The sequence below is a fragment of the Motacilla alba genome, chromosome 3, assembly GCF_015832195.1.
Source record: "Motacilla alba alba isolate MOTALB_02 chromosome 3, Motacilla_alba_V1.0_pri, whole genome shotgun sequence".
Classification (NCBI taxonomy): domain Eukaryota; kingdom Metazoa; phylum Chordata; class Aves; order Passeriformes; family Motacillidae; genus Motacilla; species Motacilla alba.
This window is the reverse complement of record NC_052018.1, coordinates 44,897,773-44,903,772: the sequence shown is the minus strand read 5'-3', so window position 1 is coordinate 44,903,772 and position 6,000 is coordinate 44,897,773.

Genomic DNA, 6,000 nt, shown 5'->3' with positions numbered 1-6,000 from the left:
TAGTGTTGTGCTGATAGTTGAAGTGCAGTTTCTATCTTGGAGATCCTAACCTAATCTAAGGCAAATATAACGTGGAGAGGAAGAAAACAGGTGATGTGATCAGTGACCACCATCAGTTGTGTGATATCTGTATCAAACACCTGCACTTGGGAGAGGTTACTGGCATCTTTGCCGGCCTTTCAAGTGTTCCTGGCATGGTCTGTACCCAGGATGGGTGTGGGCTTAGGGAGCTGTCAGACCAGTGGCTTCTTCTGCAGTGGCAGCAGCTTCAGGGCTTTGCTCTGCTGGAAAGTTGGTGCTGCCCCAAACTGGTTTCCTCCTGCATCTGCTCCCAACTGTGGCAAGGACAGTGCCAGGGAACTGGTGCTGTGCGGAAGAGATATGGGGATACTCTAGAGTACAGCTTTGAAAGGAGCCTGTTGCTTGAAATATGAGCTAGGTTTGGGCTTTTTCACTTCTGTGCATCCTGTTTGCAAGGGGGATTGAGCAGAATAGGGCTGACTGAGCACAAAGACAGCAGGGGCACTGCTGCAATGTCAGAGAGGCAGCGAAGTTATGTCAAGTAAATGCTCATTATTTTTTAACAATATCTTAATTAGTTGTGGGAGAAATAAATAGTTACATAAGCTCTGATCTTCCTCTGCTCCCATCTGAGGTGAAAATAATGGACTTTTTTTCCCAAATAATTATTAAAAGAAAGATACTTGCTAGTAGCTCAGTTGAATTTTTAACTTTTAATACTGAAAATTCTCCTCTGGTGCCAGCACAGTAAGTATCATGGATTGCTGCAATTAAACCAGTGCATTAAGTTATTCATAATACTCTTTCTGGGCAGTGTTCCCACCTGCCTAATCTGCGCTATACAAGCATTTATTAGAACTGACTGTTGAAAAACGCCAAGCTAAATCGGACACTAAAAAAAAAATTGGAAAATCAATATGATGCCCTAAACTGGTTTAATGTGTCTTTCCTCTTCAATAATCCTGCACGTTACTGATTTATTTGCTGTAATGAACATGCCATTCAACCGAAACAAGATTAGCTGCTTAAACCGCCGCATTAAGCACAGAGCAACTTTAATGCTGCTTTATATTTCATTGTAATGCTCAGCACTTACAGTGGTGTGACTTTCTCTCCTCTGCAACAACAAGTTTGTGTGAGAGTCACAGAAGGCTTCCCAAATGGGGTTTGGTTAAAGCATTTGAAAAGGTAAATATGGGCTGGAGAGTTGCAACGTGGCACCTCCTTCACCCAAAACTAAGTGGAACCAAACCGGTGAGCAGAATTAATGCTGAACTTAATACTCCCTTCAGGATTTTTCTGGGGTTAACCATGAAATAAATGGCTTATGTCAAACTGATCTAGGTCAAGACAGAGAGAACGGCCACTGGCAATCAGAATCTTCCTTTGGACTTCATTCAAAAAACTGTTTTCAAGCATTTCAAAGAATAGCAATTTACTGTGCTGCATCAAAAACCAGGCTGCAAGGAGCAGGCATCTTGGCTTTGCAAGGAAGAGTCCCAAGATAGATGTGGTAAAGACAGAAGGTTTTCAAAGGAGTCTTTAGAAGGAGACAGGGAAGTAAGAGCACAGGTATTCACACCTGTCCAGTATTGTGTAATGTATAATAGAAAGTCTGTTCTTTTGCATAATACTGGGCAGGTCTGAAAGGTTTAAGCTCTCCAGTTTCCAGATAAAACTGTGTGTTCTTTTCCTGCTATAGTGGCAAACTTCAACTGGGTTTTCAGTGGGTTTTGATTTCTGTTTTGTTCTTTCCCTCTGTCATGAAAATGCCGTTTTAGATAATTACCTTCCCTTCTTGTTGATTAAGAAGCAAGTTGTATTTGCTGGGGCATCTGTATATTCTCCATAGTTCTCCAAACTGCAATGAATTTTCAGTTTGCAGTACAACGTTATGTTTCTTTTTCTTTGGAAGATTATGATGAGTTGCCAACGTGTTTCAGCAGCTTTTTGGGGTCTTGGGGTTAAGAATACTTAGAATATCAAACCCAGAGAAATGTGGTCCAAATTATTGCAGATGTGTGCTGAGTTGAGAGCAATTACTTAAACATGTAGAAATTATAAAAAAATACAGTGCATTTGCACTGTGCTGGAGCAGGTTTTCAAATGCGGATGTTGGTTCTCAATCTAGAAAGTGCATGTTATTTCTGGTGAGTGCTGCTTTTGCTCAGGTGATAGAACACGGAGTCAAAAGTGATCTGGTAATAAGAGAGTTGAGCGCTTGAAGGAAGCTGTTTCTGGAGGAGCAAATGCACTCTGGAAGTCTGTTAGGGGAAGCAGCCTTACTTTGCATTGCTCCATTGAAACAAAAAAAACAAACAAACCTGAAGATGCTTTCAGAACATCTGCCTGAAGAGTGAGTGCTGGGATGCAAAAAAAGGGCTTGTGAGTGTTGGCAGAGATATTAATTTGCCACTGATATGACACTTTTCCATAGAAGAACAGAATCTGAAGGTGAATATAATGGAGTGTCCTGAGAGGAACATGCATGCTTCAAGGGGAAAACACTGTCCTCAGTGGCTGGTTTAAAATGGAAAAATAGTAACAGTCATATTTCTGTGGAATACTTGTGTGTTTTTCCTTAATTATCAGCACCATTTGTTGTTGCTCTCCAAAGTGCACAGATGTAAGTGATGCTTGCATTTAGGCTCTGGGCTCTGGTCACTCTGTGTTACAGCAAGCTCAGTTCCTACTGCATAACATGCTTATTTTTTCTGCTACACAGATAAGCAGCTGCCTTTATTGCAGCAACTTTAGGCCAACTCATAAGCTCCCACAGTCATATTTTATTCAAAGAAGAAGTGATTTGTGTGATCTTCTAATTCACAGCAATAGAAGCACTTGGACTGACCTGTTTGATGTCCAAGTAAGCATCAGAAGAAGGGATAGTGAGAAGGAAGGAATGAGGGAACAACAGTGAAACCGAGCAGGAGAAAGGAGGATTGAATAGTCCTGGGAAAGCCTCTGCCCTGCCTTGGCTTGTATAATGGGGACTTATACAACGCGTAACCCAACCTGACCCTGACCCCGCCAGTGCTCAGGGACTATATTTTTACTAAGATTAAGCTTTTCTTTTCTTTCTTTTTCCTGGAACAATTTAATTGGCTTTTAGCTTGCCTCTTGGCTGGCATGGTCAAAGCAAACTTGCCAGTTCTTATCTGTGATATTTACCTGCATCCTCCACGAGTCGTGTAGCAGAGGCTGCTTTGGCCCACCAGCTGTGTGTGTGCCAGCCTTGTTGGGGAGCATGTGGCTGTCTCACAAATGGTTGGGTAGTGAGGAACCACTCCAAAAATCAAGCAGGTGAAAGGACCTTGTTTCTTTATGGGGCTTCTCTCTCACTTTCTTGAGGAGATTGTGTGCACAAGCTGATCCCCAGCGACTGGTAACAGGGGCAGATTTCTGCCTCTTAACACATACAGATGCCTGCTTCTGTTCAAGTGAAAGCAGCTCTCTGTAGTAAGAGGTCAGAAGTAAAACCCCATGTCCTGTGCTTTCTGACAAGAATGCAGAGGGACTACAGCTCTGTGACAGGGACCAGGCTTAGGGGTTTGTCCTCAGATGGGGTGGCTGCCCTGCAGTGCACACCTTGCTGCTGACTGCAGCAGTCAGCAGTCTTACATACAGGTAGGAAACCTCAAGGATAAAGCAAAGCAGGCACAGATGTGCTCTGCCTGATCTCTCACCTTCTCAATGTTTTTGCTGCTGCTGTGTCTAGAAGTCTGTAAGCAAAAAGGACACATGACAGAGATTTGGATGCACGGCCTCTCAGCACAGGGATGCCAGATGTGACCCATGTGCTCTGTGCTTCAACCAACTCTTCTGAATCAACCATAAGATCTTGAAGGCACTTAAACTTGGTAAACCCATGTTTTCTTCCCTGTTCTGGTTTCTATTTCTGATCATTTTAATTGAAGATCCGCATTTTTTTCCGCTGAAGACTGATTCTCACACAGCTGCGATAGCTCAGTAAAAGAAGCAGCACCATCCTTTATGTGATTGGGGTAGGAATCAAGCTGTGAGTTATCTTCATGGTCTGACATTATGAAACTCTCATATTTTTACACTGGAAACTCATTCTGAGAGGACAATAAGCCTAAGTCAATGTGGACAGAAATAGAAGTAACAGATGAAAGTGTTTAAAATAGATTTTAAATATATATATATATATATATGCATTTCTTTTTCCTTTTAAGTGCACCTTCCTGATTTCAGAGTGTATTACCTCTTAGCTCCTGTGCCATGAGTCAGACAAGCTGTGAAATGGAGGTGCACAGACTCTACTGCTCTCGCTTCCAGCATCTGAGAGGGGAGATGAGGTAAAAGGGAAAAAAAGTAGAGACTGAGAGACTAAGAGACCCCATCTTACTCACTGTTAGGAAAAAATGCATATCTGCTAAAAGGGGATAAAAGGAGCATAAATTCCAGCTAGATGTGCCTCTTGTGCAAAATGACTAATTAAATGACATTGGTCTCTTAAAAATAGACCTTGCTTTAATGAGAAAATATTTTAGAGGTCATTTAAAAAGAAATCAAAACCCCAGGAATGATGAAGAAGGTATGACTGCCTGCCTGGGCTTTGTTATTTCTTAGAAGTAAATCTCATTTTGGGGACAGCTTTTAAGAAGAACAGTAAAGCCTGGCTCACGTACAATAGCCAGGCTCATACAAACAAGTGTGAGCCAGGGCTCACAAAGGGGCTGCAGAGGTCAGAAAACAAGTGCTGAGTGGTGTGTGAGTGAGCTCAGCCTCTCATGACCCTTGGGCAAGCCCTGCTGCCCACGTGGAAGCAGGAGCCTTTGCAGCTCCCTGCCCCAGTGGCGAAGACGCAGCTGCCTGAGCCTGGCAGGAGCCCGGGAGAGGCCGGGCAGGCAGGTCCTGGCTGGGGGAGCAGCCTGGCACAGCAGGAGCACCACGGGGCTTCCCCTATGCAGTTCTTGTGTTGCTGGAACACAGACCCCAAGCATCTGTAGTTTCCTGGCACAGCCTTTGGGGTGACGACTGCCTATGAGCAGCGCCCATTGAAGAACATAAGAGCTGTTGTGGTGGGTCATCTCTAGCTCAGGAGCCCATCTCCGCCGTGCCTGCCAACTCCAGCACCGTGGGTAGGACCCATCAGTTTTTGTTCACACTTGCTAAGCCTGCTGGGTTTTCCTAAACCTTTGCTGCTTCTCTTCTGCAGTTCCCCCAGTAGAACATATGCCCCAAATCACTGTTTGTCAAACCATGTGCTCAAACACCTGCAAGATGAGATTTCTAAAAATTAGTTTATATACTGAAAACATGAAACGGATTGATGCAAAGGGGAAACGTTTGATCTCTTTCACCAAATAACCAGATCAAAAGCTCTTTTCAACGCCTTTTGTTGGAACATATAAAAGTCATGAACTCCTTGGCTGCTAGCCAGCACATCAGAGCATTGCCCGGTGTAAACTAATGTCGCTCTGTCAGCCTCCAAGGACATGAACTGACTCCTGCCATGCCTGGATGCAGCCTCCAGGGATTAACAGGGTGTTTGTATGACTGGTAACACTGTATGTTCTATACTGAAATGGGTAAATGTGTATGAAAACCTGTGAGTGAACTTGAGAAGCTAGCTCCTGAAGTACAGCAGATACTATCTCCAAGAGAAACAGACTGACAGATTGTTTATCTTTGAGGTGATGAATAAGCAAAGCAGCCACATATTTTTTTCCAAAAACTTGGGAGTTTTTATTGAAAACGACACGTTGGTCCCAATGCATCAATTTTGATTTCCTGGTGTTTGCCAGGAAAAGCTACTCCCCAGTAAAGGAGAAGTTCCCTTCTGGTTTTGTTTTAATAACAGCACAACTTAGTTATGGGAAATTTTCCATCTCTTTACCTGAGCTGATGGTTCAAGAAAGGAACAGGTTTCCTACTTTATTATTTCACCTTTCAGAGCTTTTCTTGCTAATTTGGAGTGGTACTGAAAATGAAAAAGTTACAATTTTGAGAGTG